This window comes from Thermobia domestica, chromosome 4, assembly GCF_964235325.1.
Source record: "Thermobia domestica chromosome 4, izTheDome1.hap1.1, whole genome shotgun sequence".
Taxonomy (NCBI): Eukaryota; Metazoa; Arthropoda; class Insecta; order Zygentoma; family Lepismatidae; genus Thermobia; species Thermobia domestica.
Genome location: NC_137457.1, coordinates 55839779 through 55860410, shown reverse-complemented (window position 1 = coordinate 55860410; position 20632 = coordinate 55839779). Strand labels below are relative to the sequence as shown.

The 20632-nt window shown below is 32.9% G+C and overlaps 1 long non-coding RNA gene across 9 annotated transcripts in view; it reads right to left on the bottom strand.

Annotated features, from left to right (window-relative positions):
- LOC145683311 (uncharacterized) overlaps positions 1–20632 on the bottom strand; it is a 621166-nt gene that overhangs the window by 154930 nt on the left and 445604 nt on the right. For all 9 annotated transcript variants that reach the window (XR_014131013.1, XR_014131019.1, XR_014131017.1 and 6 more), the window contains one exon: positions 6966–7050. This is a non-coding gene — a long non-coding RNA (uncharacterized LOC145683311). The remainder of the gene's footprint in view (positions 1–6965; positions 7051–20632) is intronic.

The window sequence follows — 20632 nt, the reverse complement described above, 5'->3', positions numbered from 1 at the left end:
TATCGGCTCATACATGTACGAAATACCTTTGCAGTACATGTCGCGAACATGTATAAGAAGGTCAAACATGTTACGTGACGAAACTGAAAGAAACTCATATAAAGAGGTTTCTTTGTATTGTCTATGATATGGAGACCATGCGCAAACCGGAAAATGATCGTGGAGACCATGACGTGTTCCTAGTATGCCTTAGACATTTATGTAACGCATGCATAAACAAAGACAGTGATGAGTTTTTCAATGCATCCGTTTAGAAAACGGTAACTGCTCGTTTAAAAAAAAAACAGATGAGATTATTATGCATATTTTATTAGATAGACCCGTATTTAGTACAACCTGCGCAGTGGTACATAACGGTTGCTGCTTTGACAACATCTGTTTTAGATCTCTCATTGGGCCCAAGCATATTATTCCAAAACCATAAATTCAGGGCAAAATATTTTAGTATCAATTTTGCAAATAAAATAATTTTTCGTGTCTCATACTTATTTCTCGATAAAATCTGTTAAAACTCCGGAAGACTTAAGGTAATTTAAAGAAGGGAGATTTCCCACATTTGTTTAACACACATGAAAATCCAAATTATGTAGAAGCATAACCTGGAATAGAGTACTATGCTCCTGAATCAAGTAGTACCGAAGAACGACAGCGGTTGGAGGCATGGCGCGAAGAATGTGTGCGATCGGGAGAAGTACTGCGAAAGCGATTTGAGAAATCTTTCAGAAGTAGTTATGACATTTACAAGTGTAACATTTAGTGAAAATGTAAGCTGATACGAAAATCTAACATTGACACATTTTTATTATTAATGTATAAATGGAAATACGATCCCTCGTCCCTGACTACCCTTGTCCAAATGGAAAAACATATGAATGATGAAAAAATAATAAAGCAAAGAAGATTGCAATGATGATAGCCCTGATTCGGTGAAACTTCCAGGTGCCGAAACTGAAAGGGGCGATCTGTGATATATATCTAACATTTCAACTTCTATCTGTGTACTCCCTTCTATCCCATTCTATGCTATACCATATCTGTACAGAAAAAGGAGAAAAATGAAAGGCAAAATGAACGCTCATCCACGTACGGAAGAACTTGTTAGGAAAATCATGTTATTATTAAATTCTTTCTTCATATATTTATACCCGAGTTAAGAAGAAATAATATTTTATCTTATTTTTCTCCACTTTGTAGTCCACATTAATCTTCTTGCAGCCACACACGCATTAAAGTTCTTCTCACTGTGAGAATCCCATGATTCTTTGCGCGCGAAAAATCAAAGCTTTCAGTCTACTTTTGTACATGGATATACAAGTAAAACGTCATCCTGTCACAGGTTCTCCCTTTCTCCCTTTCATCTACTTACATAGCCTCTCAAGTGGTTTGATGGTGCTATTCAGTGAGCAGATGGAAATTAGATCATCTGTAGCGAGCAGCTTGCATGCATTTTAAACTTATGTTTAATGCTATTCTTGACATGCAATCGCTGAAAATCCTTTTCGGTCGTACATATATGCCTACCAAGAGCGAAGAGTAAAGCATTCAAGCAACGCGCTTTCGGTGCAGTGTTATCTAGATAGTTCTTGAAATAGTGCTCTGATTCTTTACATAATTAAAATAACAAATAAACAATGAGAGTGTGTTAGTGTTTTGCGTGTGTGTGTTTCTGTGATTATGATAAACTAATTTCCAACCCAGCAACAGTGGTAATGTAAGTAAAAATTCTAAGTGGTTACCACACCGTTCTGAGTAATAAATGTATGTTTCAATCTCTGGGCGTGTAGCATGTTTTTGCGGCCTCAGCCTAGATCTATTATTATTATTATTATTATTATTATTATTATTATTATTATTATTATTATTATTATTATTATTATTATTATTATTAGAATAAGAATAATAATAGTATTTGAAGTATATCTGTGGTTTAAATTATAAGTGTAGTCATTTTTAAGAAGTGATTGTCGTGCTACAGCAAAAACAGTTATTGCGTCAAGGACCATAATTGGCATTTGTGGTAGACAGCATCATTTCTGCTGATTTTCTTCGATTTTTTAACAACAGGAGTTCATGAAAATTATACCGTAGGCGGAAAATCTAAGGGCTATTATAATGATAATGATAATAATAATAATAGTAATAATAACTTGGTAATACACTGGTGCTTCAGGGATCCTCAGCTAAATCCTCTCACACCCTTTCCATTATTCGTTCATTCGTCTTAAAACAAGAGTATATCGTTAAGTGAAATTGTGTAATTATCCCAACTGTAACACTGTAAAATACAAAACCATAAGATTTCAATCAGTAATAGATACATATTCACTCACGTAATTGGATTCGGGTTATTCTACTTCTAACTAACTAAGTAACAAAATACCGATAACTCTAAATCGCAAGAATCAAACGTGAATCAGAAGCGCTATAAGAATACCGTTATATTAATTTATTCAAGTCCAAAATTTATACTTTTCATCCAGCATTCTTAAATTTGATAATTAGTTTATTCTATCATATTTTCAGTCAACCACTTTCCGGAGGAAAACGGAGTAGTTAGGTAGAAAACGAGCGTGTTACACGCTATTCAGATATTTCGACCTCAATATTCAGTAAGGAGTAGGGATGCAATGCATCACTTTTACAAGTTCAGATAATGGAGGTTACTAACCATAGGTTTTCCACTCAATCATTTATTAAAACAAGCCCATGTTGCTATACATTATCGGGAGATGAATGCATTCTAATTTGGTCGTCAGCAAATAATCGGATCTTCATAATGGCTTAGCCGCTGGAAATAGTTTAAAATCAAAACAACATGACATGAGAACATGTATCGTAAAACGAAAGAAGAAAAAAAGGAGGGAGTGCTGAAAAAAATCTTACTTCTTGTTCCATACCCTCCACCTACAAATACAAACGGTTCGGTGTCATCTCATATCATTGTCATCAAACGAGCACAAAACAGACAATTGTATGTTACAAACATGTAATCACCTGGTTTTATTTCTATTTCAAACGTCATGTTAAACAGAAGTATTGAGATTAGAGTTTTCGTTTTACATGAAAAGAGAAAATGTCAGGTGGAAAAAAAGAACATTGAGAGTTTACCCTGGAACAATTCAAATAACAAGTTTAATCGTCACTACACCTGTTTTAATAACAGTGTTCGCTTTTTCGCTATTTTCATACAGAAAAGCAATAACTATTGTCAATTTGTTTAATTCCTTCAGTGCTATGATCACCTAAATTGTATCTAAAATAAACAGTTCCACTTTCAGCGCCTTTGTAAGGCAGTAATGTGCCAATTACAACAGTGTCAGGTAGGCATGCATCATTCACGCAAAAAATATTACAGGATTCAAAATGATAAACATATTAAAACGTTAACCGTAAATATTGGTTCTTTTCACAGAAATTGTAATTGTGAATAATAATAATAATATCACTACAGTTGTGCTCCCAAATATTAACATATATATGTACGGTCACAGGATGCTTCACAAATAGTGATCAAGGACCATGAAATTATTACAAGAATGGGAGCACAAAAAATACATATACTATCCAGATGACCTCTAAACACTATTTAGTCATTCCTCAGTTTTTCAGTATTATTTTATAACTCTGTTCACACTTTACTAGTAATATAGGCACTATATATACTGTAATATACCCAATAGCGCTAGTGATCAATGAGAATTGTTATTATTACAATTGTAAAACAAACTGTAAATATAATATCCATACGGTTCCTCCCCTTTCTCAATATTATGTTATACCACACAGAATAATACACCAGTCTCTTTTCGCACCATACTAGTAATATAGGAAATATTTCCTCCCCTTTCTCAATATTATTTTGTAACTATGATAACACCATAATGCTAATGTAATCCCAATATAGAGTAATAAACGACTTTATTGACTTCTACTTTTGTTATATTACTAGAGAACATAAAAATGATAATATCATTTCATCAGAAAGAGGGGTGATATCGCAAGTATGAAATACATTTTTTCGACTTTCTCTATCACTAATACGATATTGAACATCAGCATCATACGAGGAAAAATACACAAACATTCTGGTTTACACAAGCGGATTGAAAAGTACGAAACACATCATACTATATAATGCAGCTGCGCATGAATATAAGACACTGGCTGTAAAGTATGGAAACAGAAAAGAATGGAGTATTGTTTTGAAGGATTATTAACATTTAGAAAAACAAATCGGTAAGAAAATTAACAGTGGAAATAGATTTCAATCCCATATATATCTGATATAGGCACGTGATGAAGTAAACCTCTTAACAAACAGCGTTCAATGTACAAATTATACGAATGGGCACAAAATTCCTAACATTAGAACATATACAACCGGGATGTTTCAACATCTGTTACATAATGCATGAACTAGAAATGAAAAGGAAAACATTAATGTAAAAGTCTTCCTTATAAGTAATTTTGTTGAAGTTTTAAAAAAGAGAATATTATAGGTTCAAAAAGCTAGGGAAATTCGTAATAGATCATATTCAAGAGCAAGGTAGAAGCATGAGAGATCTGGAAAACAAAAGGGGAAGATATTATTGATGTTAACATGCAATGAAATTCATAGACGTTCTCAGTGGTAATTTAATTCAAATGAAAAGATTAATATCATGGGATGTCATGAGCTACAATTATACACATATTAAATGAACTTCCTTTGCAGATTAGTACCAAAGTGAAAGAAATATGCAAAACATTATAATCACTCAATCTTGTTTCATGTTTCATGCTAAACCATGAATATTTTAATTTCCTCTATATTAACTAAAATTACTTTTTCCATTCATAACTAACTAACATCTTCCCTCGTTTCGCTCGGTAATCTATGAAATGAATAAGATATATTTTTAATATTTACTTATTTTATTTATTTATTTATTTACAAGAGGTTTCAGATACAGCGCTAGGCCATTTTACACTGAAACATTTTAAACATTTTATAACAATTTATTTACGATTTGAGGTGAAGATGGTACAACACAACAGCGATATTAAAAAAGTAGTTAATAAATAGATGATACGAAAGTATACTCACTTAAAGAACGTCTACAGTTCTGGTAACTGATTATTGGTGCTGACAACTCGGTTTAGAAGGGACCTTTGGACAATATTAACTCTCGCCGCTCGAGTGTAAAAGAGATTGCGTGCTCTTCTAGCACTTCTAGCACACTGACCGTGGTGTTCTAGCGGAACGCGAAACTTTATCTGACTTAACTACTGTTGAAATGATATGTGATCATTTTCACTTTTTTGCAAAAATATTAGGTCAGAAATTTTGTTTCTCACAAGGGGATGTTTCATATTGAGGGATTTTAAAACGTATTTTTTTTGAAGTGTTCGTAGGTGAGGCACTCGGTAGGATAAAATGACTTAAAAGAAATTCATTACGGAATTTAATTTTTTAATGAGTAAGTCAGGCCGTAGACTAGATAGGAGAACAGTAGTCAATAGTGGGAGCAACATATGACTTATAGAACAAGGTTAAGGAATTGAGAAGGAATTAGGAATTTTATGTCAGTGAAGTGATAAAGGAGTCCCAGTTTTCTCATAGCGGTACAAGATATAGTGCTTATATGATCCTCAAAATTAACCTTACTGTCAATGATAACACGAAAATCCTTGAAAAAGGAGACGGGGTTTATGATCTTACGACCATATTTTAAAATGTGTTTTGTAGGTTCCTTTTTAGAGAAATCGTAAGAGAAGCACATTTTTTCATGTTTGAGCTAAGTTTCCAAGAGTTACACAAGTTGAGAAGAATGGAAGCATCGTGTTGAAGAGTTATCGCGTCGTACTCGGATTGAACTTGTGTGTTGGGTTTGCAGTTATCAACGAATAAAATAATATTGGTGGAGTTTTTGTGAACAAAGAAGGCAGATAATACATGTGTAATAGAAAGAAAAATGATCCCAGGGCACTGCTTAGAGGAACTACAGAAGTTACAGGAATAAAATCAGAAAAGTAACCTGAAACTGAAACCCGTTGTGTCCTATTACGGAGATAGGTTTAAAGAAAACTAAGTAATTTGCTATGCAAATTGAATCTAGAGTTAAGTTTGTATACAAGAAGATAGTGTGGAAAGGAATTGAAAGCCTTAGCTAGGTCCAAATACAAAATGTCGAGTTGAGAATTTACTGAGATTCTGTCCACAGCATCGTAGAAATCCTTCCATAGTTTCAATGCACTTTTTCGTTGAGAAGTATGCACTTTAGTTCAACATCAAACCGCGGGGGGGGGGGGACTTTAAGAAGGTCTCTTACGGAAAGGCACAAAATCTTTAACCACAGCCTGTATGACGTCAGTAGATTTTACTATTTTCTAAACAAATATTTAAGTTATAAATATAGAATATCACTATAAATTCATATCATTATAATCATTCATTTCCTAACAGAAGTTCTCAAATTATTTTCTAAAAAATTCTCTAAACCTTGTAAGGTAATTATTACAATTACTTCATTTGCAGCCTTGTTCCTGTAAGGGAATTAGTCAAGGCTGTTCATGAAGTAACTCAAAATTAAAAATCCATATTCAAATTTAACTTGCATTGTAACACTAAACATTATTTTGACAACCATACTCAATTAAGTGCATTTATGTTACGCAAAACAAAAAAAAAGTAAATCAAATAGATATAATTTAGCTTGTCTTCTCTAAGTTCAGCTTTCAGTAAATTGATGTTCGTTTTCAAGTTATTGTTCATGTTAGTTACATCGATTTCAAATTACTTAAAATTTGAAAAGTATCATTAAGCTATTAAGGTCTGTATTCGTAGTTGCAGCAGCAAGTTTGATTTACAATGTATATAGACATTAAATAAATGTATTTTGTGTCTAACGAAGACTTGTTCCTTAGATTATGAAAGCTATATGTGATGATTATAAAAACGGACAGGATTGTAAAAACGCACTTACCATCAATATGCGGAGCACATATCGTCAAGTAGATAATGGTGAAGACCACAGCAACTGTTTTAAATAATTCCATTTTTTACGTCACCTAGAAGTAAAATATTGCATCCATACTGTTATATACACATAATAAGGATATTGCTTTTAAATCTACGATACGTTTTAAAGATATTTGTAAAGTTTAATATATAATGTTCCATTTGTATCTTATGGAACGAACTATCTAGATATTTTGAGTAGCTTGATTTAGCACTACCTTATAAGAATTATTAGTTTGATCGTCATTTTGTCAAACACGTATGAACATCGCGCTTCTAACTTAAACTTGAATTGATGTTTTATATTTTTGAAATTATTGGGTTAAATGATTCCATCTGCAGAAAAGAATCAATGGGTTATATTTTAAAATAATTTAATATAATTTATAAAATACTGTAATATAAATTCTGCTATTTAAAATCTGTGTCTTAACATTTATCTGGTTTCACATTTATTTTACGACGATACAGACGGTAGAGCAGGATAATGATTATATTTTCAACAGAAATATTTACAGGAAGTTCTGTGAAATTTTAGGTGTCATCGTTTATTTCCATAAATATATCATAATCAATCTATTCTTAGAATAATGTTTCCAGGACTAAATTTATTTCTTGAACAAATTCAAAGGAAGAGCATAACTTTGCCATTTTACACAGCAAAATGCTGACAAAAGAAAAAAGACAACTAAAATAACATCAAAACAAAAAACTGTCAAAAAACGCTGTAAGAGTAATATTATTTCGTCAGAAATCACTTAATTGCTGTTTCTTATACAGGGTAGTTCGAAAAATCAACATTAGTTAGTAACAGTTCCGTAGTCTGTAAAACTAAAGATCTCTGTATAATTGCCAACCAAGAGTGGGCAAGATGGAAAAGGTAGGTATTCTGGCTTATGTGGGAAGGGACATGTAAAGTTAGTTTTCGTACTCCTGAAGTAAAGCTTCCATTCTGAAGTCTCCATTAACTATTTTACGATGAAATTTCAGGTCAGAGATATTTTTGCGTATTCCCGGAGTCTGTGTATCAGGATGGCGCAAAGGTTCATTCTTAGATAATATTCGACGTGCAAGAGCACGAAACTAGAGTACAGAAATAAAGAAATTGAGATTTGAGCCAAGTTTGATGAGATTTGTATTTGGTGTCATGGCCTGTATGCGAGAGCAATGTTCGATCTTGGATGCTATTATAGTTTTAGGAAAGTTGCTTATGATGAAAGTGTGCTTAGTTCAGTAAATCGATAAAGAAGCCCCAACATGCGCAAGGAATTCTTGTAGATTGGGATGTTGTTTTTAGGGAATGTGAATTTCGAATCAAAGATGACATCATGATCACTGTGACTGGAAGAAATTGTAAAAGGGAAATCAATTATACCTTTTGTGGATGGAACAGTAATTTTTTTACAAAGTAACTCTAATTACAATTTCTTACTGTTCACTTTCAAGTGCAAGATTTTACATAAGCCTATAAGGTAATCCATGCTTTTCTGTAACACAATTGATTCATGGAGACACGAGATTCTCTGTCTTCAGCGAAAAGCAGAAGGACACTAGGATTAAGTGATAAGTTCGAGTAAAGATCATCCATATATAGGAGAAATGCCATGGGCCCAAGTACACTCCCTTGAGATCATGGGCTGCGAATTAATGTCGCCCCGAAAAGAATAACTCTCTCTGTACTGTCCTTCACGTAACTGAGGATTAAAGAGAGAAATTTACCAAGTACATGCTGTTCCATAAAGAATAGCAGCACTCATTTATTGTTGTTTTGAGGAACAAAAATTCTAACTCCAACATCCGGTATCTTCGGAAGAAAGGGAACCAGGTTGGAACCTACAAACCAACATTTGCAATCGGGAAAAGATTTGCAGTTGTGTATTTTTTCTTTTAACTATAATAATGCTTGTTATGAAGTGTAGATAAAAAGCAATATTGATTGAAATACGGTACTCAATGATGCATTATTTCGAAACATTAATCTCAGTATATGTTTAATACGTATAAGAAATAATAAATAATAAATATGAAATATTATTTAGGTATGTAAAATATCCTTTCCGTATGCAAATGACTGATGAATGTTAAGACATAGAACATATTTCTCGCCTACGTAGTGAAAAAAATCAAAATTGAACAAAACCAGCGGTTGCAGTGAATAAGAATTTCATTGCCTTTTAAGTCCGCTATACGTCGCTAGAAGAAGATTACCAAAAGTGCATGTATGAGCTTAGTAGTAAGCTGTTGGATTCCAAATCGTAATGTCAAGAGTTGGATTTCCAATTGCTTCATTCGTTTTTTATGAAATTCTATTTTCCGTAATGTACGAAAAATTATATAAAATAATTACTGTAAACCTCATCAGTTGGATATATATATATATATATATATATATATATATATATATATATATATATATATATTAACAACCTTCCACCGTCGTGCCTTGATTGCATGGGGATGAAACGCTGATTGACGGTCGAAGATCGCTACTACTCACTATCCGTAATGAGTAGGATCGAAGAGGAACAGAAGGAACCACATTAAATTAGCTTTCAATTAAATATCTTTGTATTTTCATGAATATCGTGTCTTACTGTCGTTAATCGTAGACTGTGTATAAACGTCAGATCACATATCTTAAGCATCTAAGAAATTAACCACGTTTAAATCGAACATAGCTGAGATATACATACCTTCGAGTTGATGATGCCTGGATCTGATGTTGATGTTCTGGATGATTAATCTCTCGCTGCCAATAGTCTAGAGTCGCTGACTATTGTTAAACCATAATCCACTTTAATGGTTTACTGGAAACTATTAGATCTCCTGATCTAATCGTAGAATGGAATCACAGCTAGATAACAACTGTGATAGAAGTATCAGTGGTTTGCTATGTCAATACTCAACGTACGATGCTCCTCCTCTGATCTCAGTCTGATCCCAATCCTTTAGGACCATGAGTTTTTATACTCGGTTTCCAGACATCCTGGAATCCACGTTGTTGACTTTTTGTATATCTCAGCTATTGGTAAAACATTGGTTTCACCCGAATTACATCGTGATCAAATTCTCAGACCAACAAATTTCTGCAAACTTGACGATTATGCCACAGTCAAAGTGTGTCAATGTTACGTTATTATAAATTGATGACAATTCATTCCTGAACCAAAACATTACAAATTACAAATCACAATAGCGTACAAACTGACGACTTAGCGTCTAGCCGTAGCAAACATAACATTCATCACATATACAAAACATTGATGTAAACACATAAACACACACACGTGTTTACATTATATGACAACATTGAGTTTCTTTATTCTGACATAACATTCAATAATTAAATATGCTTCCTTTCCCAAAATAATATATTCTTAAATAATTTCACTCGTATGTATCAACATGCCCCTCCTTCAAAATGAGGGAACTCCGTTCTCGACTCAATTTCTTTCTTGAAATTGACTATAAAAATAATTGACTATATTTATCCAACACGCTGTATATATATCTTTATATTCATTTAACTATTTGTCACATTTAAAAATCTTTAAAACATCATTTATTTACATTCATTGTTTTTCTTTTTTAAAAAAATACTTGTCAAGAGTCCTCATAAAAGTATCGGCTCCTGCCATCTGTTGAATTATATACATAACTATTTGTAATTGACTAGCACTTCCTGTGCTCTTGAACACTCATACATATACTTTTTAGTTCTCGTTCTCGGAAACTTTCCGCTGCTTTTAGTATCAAAGTTCAAACCAGTGTTTATTATCTCTGCACTTGTTTCACTAGTATCAGTGTCCATATCACTGATGTTTTCATTGAATATAACACACTTTATTATACCCTATTTATTTTGTTATAGTATACTAATATACTTATAAACAACGTCTTTTCCCGTTGCATGATTTAGAACACAAAATAAAACTTGAAAAATATTAATCACTTCACTAATGGTAAGTTTCTTATCCGTAGAGTAAGCAACTCTGATTCACTTCCTTCCGTAAAATGTTGTATCAGCAAAGTTTTTGGCACTGACATTGAAAAAGTTCCACGTCTTATTCTGTTTGCCGCGTCGCTTCGATAGTTCTAGTTGACTATGAAGACGTACTCCGCACTTTTCGTGAAAATTTTGGAAAACTGTTCACAGGATTACCACATCACACGGTCTAACGTACAGTTTTTCGCTTTTCGAGTTCTGGGATAAATGTCTATCCGTGTTTTCCGTCTCGAAATTGGATAATTCCGTGATTTTTAGTGCATCCATCTTGGTTTTGGTGCAGTGTAACCTCTCGTGTATATCATCAGTGTCTGAGTTCTTTTGTGATACTTCTGTATGCTTGTAATAGTGATCTGCATTATTTTTAGTGCTAATTTTGTGCTTTTCAGTGTGGATTTTATCTACTACTGCATGGATTGGAAATAATCCGCAGTTTTCTATGTTACTAATATCTTCATATACCTTATTTTTATTCTCTACACCTCCTTTCTGTTCTTTCTTTCTACTAAATCTACGTAATTTAATAACTGTATATATTATAACTATAGACGTCGATAATACTAATACTGTTAAAGATGTTAATGCAATAGAAAGTACCATAAACTTCTTCTCCATATTACCTGTAAATATAAATAACTAAGTGTGAAATCCCGTTTTTATTTATCTTAAAAACTAATATTGCTATAACTCAGTCTATGATTCTCTTCCGTAAAAATATTACATACTTTTTGCATAGGCCTAGTCTAAATGTTCAAAAATCGTTCATTATTCTCTATCAAATGCATAATAGATGCATATTCTAAATAATGACTAGTGTTCTGATAATTATGTAACCTATTCGGATACAAAAATGCTATCCTCGTTACATTTTAATTCGTTCGACGCTGTCTTTTCACTTTTTTTTAAAGTCGTAACGTCCTATATTCTCATGCATATTTATAATCTTAAATACACTTTATTGCTCGATTTAATGTTATCTGTAGGTAGTATTATCTTTATTGATGTTTATTCAATCATTCCTTAACATTCCAACGTTCTATGTACTTAGAAATCATTCATAAAGCATCAAAATCATTGTGAATGAGAAGTACTCGTCATAAGTAGGAGTGGCCTGTTGCTATATGGCGGCCATGTTCTTATAAGCTCCGCCCCTTAGCAACCATCTCATCTCATGCGAGCGCACGATCCAGCCATCCAGTCGTACAGCAAGTAGTAACTTGTAGTAGACTGAAACGCTACAAAACTGAATCTTGTATTCACATGAATATTGAAGATATTCATGAACTCAATACTTTAACTTATTATTATACAAATAATCCATGTGCCAATTTATCATTCTATAATAATAATAAATCAATAATTTTCCTCTCATTTTAAAAAAAAACTTGAATTTAAAAAATGAATTTTGACAAAAATAACGATGTTTACCTACAACTTAATAATGATTATAGACATGATGCATTATGACTGTATTCTATTCTCACTATTTCTCGTCTATTACCTATGATCTTTTTACATTTCTATGCAAACTATTTACTTCTTTTAACGACTTTTTCATACTTTTTCATACTTTTTACGACCTTTCATTCTTGATTCGTAAGCTTACTGTACTAGTTTATATCACTAGCATCTACAATATCTATTATTTATCTATTTGTCTAGCTTTACTAATAGACAATTCTTTCTACTTTTTCTTCTTTTCGCTTTTGTTTTCCATAGCTTTGAGCTACTGATTTCACAAATATTATGTTGTTATTTAACCTAGCTATTATCTATTTACACGCTTGTATCTATTTTCATCTATGATGATCTATTAACTATGCTTATTACCTATTGCTTCTTTTTCTACCAAAACAAAGAGTTTTGCCATATTAGTACTGCGTAACCATTTTTATTCAACAATTAATTCGTTTCACCAAATCAAATAGACCAATCATAGTTTTATCTAGGATGACATAACAAAGGCTTTTCAACTCACAACTACCTCATGCTGTAGGTAAGTATTTCTACATTTTACCAATTGTTTTATATGTTTAATCCGATATTCCTTTTCAGGTTTTGATTGCAACTTAGATTTTTTTCAAATAAACTCCATTCTTCTTCATATCCAAAAATGTAAAACTTTTTTTTTCATAACCCAAGGCACATACAATATTGATTTACATACTATGCTTACTTCATTATTAATTGTTGATGAGTATTATTATTATTATTATTATTATTATTATTATTATTATTATTATTATTATTATTATTGATTTTGAATTTTATACTGCCGAATTGATCTATAAAGCTTACAATACAATGTTAAGAACAATATTGTCTTCGAAATTAATGCTATTATTATACCAAATATTACATATATGATATAATCTGTTTTTAGATGTAGTTCTGGGATTGATGTATCGACTTTCAATTTTAACAATTTTTCGGTTAAGCTATTTAACTCTTGCGTATGCAAGGTAAAATTTACTTGTCTGTCAGTCCAATTACCAATCAATTTAATGTGTTTATTCTGAATCTGAATTATCTGCTTGGTTGGAATGACCAGCTCTCCTATTATTATATTGTCAAATTTATCGTAGTTTATGAAATTTGATTTAGATTTAGTTTGATCAAGTTTTGTTGAAGTAACTTCTTGATGTACACCCACTTTTGCCATGTACGCTTCCTTTTCGACAGAAGAATACATCACACCAGCGTGTGTATATCTGAATATCACATTCCCCAAAAATTTCTCAGAATTCTGCTGGCATCCTTCCAGAGAATTATTTAAAATAATATTATTCAGACATTTTGATTCACTATCCATAGTTATGCTTTCACAAAAATATAGAAAACTTTTAAATTCGCATTTACTTTTATCAAATGAATGAAATTTACTTTCTGCTAAATAAACTGCTTCCGGTAATTCATAAAATATCCTGGTATTATTTATTAAGTAGCCCATTGATATTACGTCATACATTATTGAAATACTAGTATCATATATTATCGGAGTTTTTATTATTAAATCAACATTATTCTCTTCGTAATGATATTTTACTAAATATACGCTAGACATTTTGTAAAACATCCCAATGTCTGACCTATAAATAGTATTCTTCAATACATCATGAAGACTAATTAACCTTGTAACATCAGCATTAGACAATATATGATATGCTAATTTATTATTTAAAATGCTATTTACTATTTTATTTACTCTCTCCTGTACAAGATGAACAAACGTGTTTGCCATTATCTTGCGTTGGGATTGATGCAAATAACAGTATAGCTCTTGAATTTTATTTTTAAAATCGTGCAATACATGTTGCACTTTTATTATGATACCGTGGACTACTGCAATTTCATTATTAAATGATTCTTTTAGATTTTTAATTTCACTTGTTAATACATTTTCATGTTTATTCAATTTATCAACAGAATGAGACAACTGTTTATTATGTATTAAGTTATACGTCGATAAGCCAATAGACGATAATCCCAGTAACCACGAAAATATAAATCTTTTATTTCTATGATTATTATTACACCTAGTTTTTCCATTTTCATAAACAAAATGGCACGGTAATAAATTTACTATGTTTTGTCTAAATTCTTTCTCTTTTACAGCATAGTCGTTAAGAATTTGGTATGCATCAGTACATTTATCATGTACTGGCACCGATTCTTGGAAATTTAAATGCATTTTTACAGTAGTAAATACCATATTATATGCATTCTGCGTCAAAGCTAATCCAATCTCTGTTAATGTTATTTGTTGTTGTTCCTCCTCTGCTACACCAATACTAATCAATAGCATTTGAAAAATGAAAATCTTGAACATGATGTTAACTGCAAACAATTAAAACTTAGAATTACTATCTGACTTTAAATTATTTATTTTAATTATTTCTATATCTCTTATTTAGTTAATACTTATGTTTTTATTTATTTAATTTACACTTTATGTGTACCTTGGATTATTCAACAATTTAAACAAATTTACTACATATCTCTAATTTAAAAAAAAAATTCTCTAATTTCCTAATCATTCTACATTCTGTAAACAATCTACTTTTAACAGTTAAGGGATTTTCAGATGGAAATCAACATTTACTTTGATTTCGGGACACGGACTTTTGTAGATAAACAGCGGTCCATCTCGCTGTTTGACTGATAAAAACATTTTGTCTACAGATCCCTAACAAAAAAAAACAAATTAATATATTAAAACTTATTCGTGTTTCGTCGTTGGAAAAACTTTTTAACTTTTCGTGATGTAGTCTTGAATCTTAAAAACCTCTTGGTCTTTACATGCGTTGTTTTTTTTCTCTGTTTAGACATCAGTGTCTAAATTTGACTCATCATCTTGCCTATCCGAATCTTCATCATTCGCGCTAACAAATGGTTTTAAACGTCTTATATCAACGGAATCAATCTTTTCTTGTCCTTTCTTTGTCTCATATTTCACTTTATATGAATTATTGTTCATTTTCTGCACTATAACTCCACGAGTGTTGAATCTCTTCCCAAAACAAGCTGGAATGCCTGCTCTTGGCATTTCACGTATCAAAACTTTTTGACCTACGTCAAAGTTAGGTTGAGAAAACTTCTTCTCGATCTGCTTCTTTTGAGACTTAAACCGTTTCTGCAAATTCTGGTACGCTACCTTTCTTGCTTCTTTTACCGTTCTTATTCGCTCTTCATTTTCTACATACTCACAAGGAATGTCCAGATCTTGTTCCAAGAACGTTCTGGGTTCACGCCCTGTAAGCAAATAATATGGCGAGTGTTTCGTTCCGTCATGAACCTGTGTATTCATGGTAAACACTATGCAAGGTAAGATTTCGTCCCAATTTGTGAATTCACGGTCTATATACTGCTTCATTATCTGTTGGATTGATCCTATAGCTCTTTCAGATGTTCCAATATTATAGTGTGCATCTGTGTTGGAAAAGTTTAACCTCATACCAAAACGCTCAGCCATCTCTTCCATTACTCGGCTTCGATGTGTACTATGCCGGTCCATGGCTAAAATCTCAGGAATACCATGCTTTGTAATCAATTCTTCAAAAATTACTTCTGCTATAATTTCGGAAGTTATAGCGGGAACTGCCCTAGCAATTACGTAACGCGTATCAGTATCTACGAATACAATTACGTATTTATTCCTATGATTTTTAGATCTTTTAAACGGCCCAATCTCATCCATAGTTACATGCTGGAATGGCATATAACTCGGGTATGTCTGTGGATGCAATGGTGTCCTACCAGCTTTACGTTTCTGAATCTGACAACTAATGCACTGGCTGACCTTCTCTTTGAAAAATCTTTTCATATTTGGGAAATAAATAGATTTTAATGCTCGATTATAGCACTTCGTATAGGAATAGTGTCCTCCTCCATAAATCGAACAATGCAAGTTCTTGAAAACTTGTTCCCGTAAAGAAAAAGGAATGCATAATAGAAATTTCTTTCCATTAGCCATCTTTTGAGTTCTGAAAAGTTTTCCGTCCTTAATTTCATACCAGCGCGCTTGTTTTTCCGCTTTTTCGTCTGCTTCTTCTGGATGTTCTATGGCATTCATAATTGGCCCGAAGAAAGAATCTTTCCTCTGCAACTCTGCTACGTCCACATCTTCGTCGAACGTGATGTTGACTTCGAGATCTTCGGTCTTTACTGGTAACGCATCCAAATCGATGTCTTCATCGGTTGGTTGAATATCCGTGTTTCTTGATAATACATCGCTTGGGTTTTTCTCACCTGGACAATGCACTGGCGTATACTGGTATTGTGCCATCCCTAAACTGTACCTTAACAATTTTGGTGATAACTTTGGCGTTGTTTGTAGATACTTGATACATCTACAATCAGTGTATAACTCGAATTCTTTATTATACAAATAGTAGTTGAATGCTTTAAAGGCACTCACCACGGCCAAAATTTCTAATTCCACTATATGTCTTCTCGTTTCATTTGGTCTTCACACTCTGCTATAATATGCTATAGGAGTCCATTCTCCATTCACTTGCTTTTGCATGAGTACAGCCCCTATTGATTTTGTTGACGCATCGGTATACACTCTCGTTTCCAGATTTTCTCGGAATGGTGCTAATAAAGGTGCATTCATCAACGCATCTTTTCATTTTTCAATACTAAGTTGGTGTTCCTCGGTCCATACGAATTTATGTTTTTTTCTTAATAATTGTTGGAAATTAGCTGACATTTCTGCATAGTTTTTAGAAAACTTCCGTACGTAGTTAGTCAACCCAAGGAATGACTTCAGTTCTTTGGCGCTTGTGGGTGGCTTACAAGCTTTTATTGCCTGAATCACTTTTGGACTTATTTCATAACCAGCTTCACTCACAATGTGACCTAATGCCATTACTTTTTCCTCCATGAAGTGACATTTTTCTACCGACAACTTTAATCCATATTTTCTTAGTCTTTGAAAAACTGAATGCAATACCGATACCATCTTCTCCTGATTGTTTACGTAAAGGAATACGTCGTCCATGTAATATGACACCGCTTCCGGATGAACGTTAGCTAATGTCATAGCCATGATTTTCGTAAATATAGCAGGCGATTGGATGTATCCCATTGGCAATTTAGAGTATTGGTAAGCACCGACGCCAGGAATGTTAAACGCCGTGTACTTCCTTGATTCCTTAGAAATCGATACAGTGTGATAAGCACTTTTTATGTCCAGCACGCTAAAGAATTTATGACCCCCCATACATGTTAGAATCTGATGTATAGGCGGCAACGCCACGGAATGGAACTTAACGTGTTTATTGAGAGCCCTACAGTCCAAATAAGCTCTGATCGATCGGTTAGGCTTCTTTACGAATAGCATGGGTGAGTTATAAGAGCTATTACTCTCCTCGATGATGTTTTGTTCGAGTAAGATGTTAATTTGTTCTTTAACTTTATCTCTCATAGCTATAGGTATTGGATACTGCTGCCTTCTAAAAGGTACTTCCGTTTCCAACTCTATCTTATGTTCTACACCCTTAACTCTTCCTAACTCATTCTCTCTCCACGCAAAAACATCTGCGTAATCGTAACAACTTTTCTAACTTCTTTCTAATTTCTGGTTTAGTCTTCTCGCCAAATTTTAACCTTGATTTATCATAGTTTTTCCTCGCATCTAACACTTCTTCAATTTCATCTTCTGTTAATCCTTCCTGTCTTAATTCTGACTCACTAATACATGCTTCTGCATCTCCAGCTTTCAAATTTCTCGTTAACATAATTGACTTATTTGATGGGTTAATTATTTCTAAACACTGATTTTCTTTTGACAATATCACTCCAGATATAAATACGTTATATTGAGTCTCTAACAACTTGTCTGGCTCTAATAAATATTCGTTGTTTGCCCAAGAGTTGACTAGGTTAACTTCAACAGTTGTCCTAGTCCTTGGTAACAACTTCACTCTATGTCCAAGGACCCATTTCGGTTTTAAACTTGTTCTTATACTTATTGCGATATTATCGGATCTGGTTTCCTGATCATTACTACAATGTCTAGTTGGTCTCCCAAACCTTTGAACTATGATTTTACCAGTTCCATAATCTATTCGACAATTTTACGTCTGCAAGAAATCGTTCCCGATTAACATTTGATATGGGAAATCTTTTATTATCCTAAATTCTTGGTGAAAAGTTTGATTTCAAATTTTGAACTTGATTACTGCTAATTTATTAATTACAAGAGTGTTTTGCGTGATACCTTTGATCTTTGTTTGTCGTGGAATTATTCTCGCACTCAGTGGCACTAATTTTTCATTCATAATCGAAATTTGTGACCCACTATCGAGTAACGCTTTAATCTGTCTATTATCGATCTCTAATGGTAAATATACCATATTGTTTTCTAAATTAACTGAGGCAATTATTTCTCTTGTTCTTACATTTCTATTCCCTGTAAATGCGCCTCGCCCATTTACAGATGTGTTCCGTTTAAATTACTCGGACCTGCTGTTTGATAATAAGTAGTACCGTTTACTTGTGCTGGTACCACTTGCATTAATCTATGCTGATTCGGATTTTCAAAATTATAGCATTGGTGACAACACGAATTCTGACAATTTCCTTGCCAGTTTCCCTGTTGACTACGTCCTCTATTATTTCTCCAATAATTACCTCGATTACCACGCTTGTTGTTAAAACCATTATTTCCTCTATTGCTATTTTGACTTCTGTTACTATTACTATACCAATTCTTATTCTTATTTCCGCGGTAATTGTTTCGGTTATTTCCTCTATACTGAATATTCTTTCTATAATACTGATTTTTATCGTGTTTTCTAACGTTATTTTTGTGTTTCTCTTCGTCTTGTGTTTTCGCCGATAATGCAAGTTGCAATTTGTCTATCTTCTTCTCTAACTCCGCGATCTGTGTAATACTCTGCGGCTCTTGTTTGATTTTAGTCTCTTCCTTATTTTTCCTTACAACTACGTGATCTAACTCAGAATCACTTTCGTCATCTTCTACTTGTTCTCTAATCTTTTTAACAAGATCTTTAATCGTGACCTTACCGGTTTCTTTCTTCATACGTTTTTCAATCTTACATTTATTCTTTTCTATCTTTTGTAAATCCTCAACGAATTTGTCTAGGCTAGAGTATTCTCGCGTTCCTACTTTTTCCATATAGTATGGATGTAATCCTCCAACTATAATACCTATTTTCTTAATGTCAGTCATGTTCGAATCTTAACGTTCACAAAGAACGAGAATGTCATATACGTAATTGATGACAGCCTCGTCTTCATGCTGTAACCGTTCCTTAATCTTATCTTCGATATCTATCGTCACACTAGATTTGGTAAACTCTTCCACTATTTCTGACTGCAAATCCTTGTATTGTATTTCTGCCGTATTTTTCCGTTTCAGGAACAATTGAATCCATTGCCTCCCTACTCCTTTGGAAATGTTAGGCAATAATTCCTTTCTTTTGTTTTCGGCGATACCTGCCATTTGACAAGCATCGTGGAACTCGTCAAAGAAAGAAACGATGTCGTTATCGTTCTTCAGATCAAATTTAGGAAGTTTGTTAATATCCGCATAAAGTGTAATATTCGACGCCATCTTACAATCCTTATTGTTACTATTTACTAATTTTGCATCTAAATTTATTATTGACGGAAAGTCTTCTGATACGGATTTAGTTACCGGACTACTTGGGAAATTGAAAACTGGTTCCCTACTTAAAATAATTTTAGGACTCGCGACTTTGTCCTGACTACAAGCTATATTTCGTCGTTCCGATGTCCTCACACCAAATAAATTATGCACATCAATATTTATTCCCTTACTCGCTTTCTGTGCTCTAGTTAAGACACTATTTTCATTCATTTATCTCTATACTTAATTCAACTTTGATTACGAAGTGAGGGTGGGTGGTGAGGGTTAACATAATTACTTAATTTACTTGAGTCAATGCCTTAGTCATTCGAGATCCGAACCAAATCTCGTATTCAATTGGTGAACGATAATACTACACAATCTTATACTAAATTACTTAAACTATAAATATTTAAACCGGACTTAAACCATAACCATATTGAAACCTATTCTTAAAACTAAAATTATTCCGTTGCGGAATTCGATCCATAGCTATTCATCACCATAC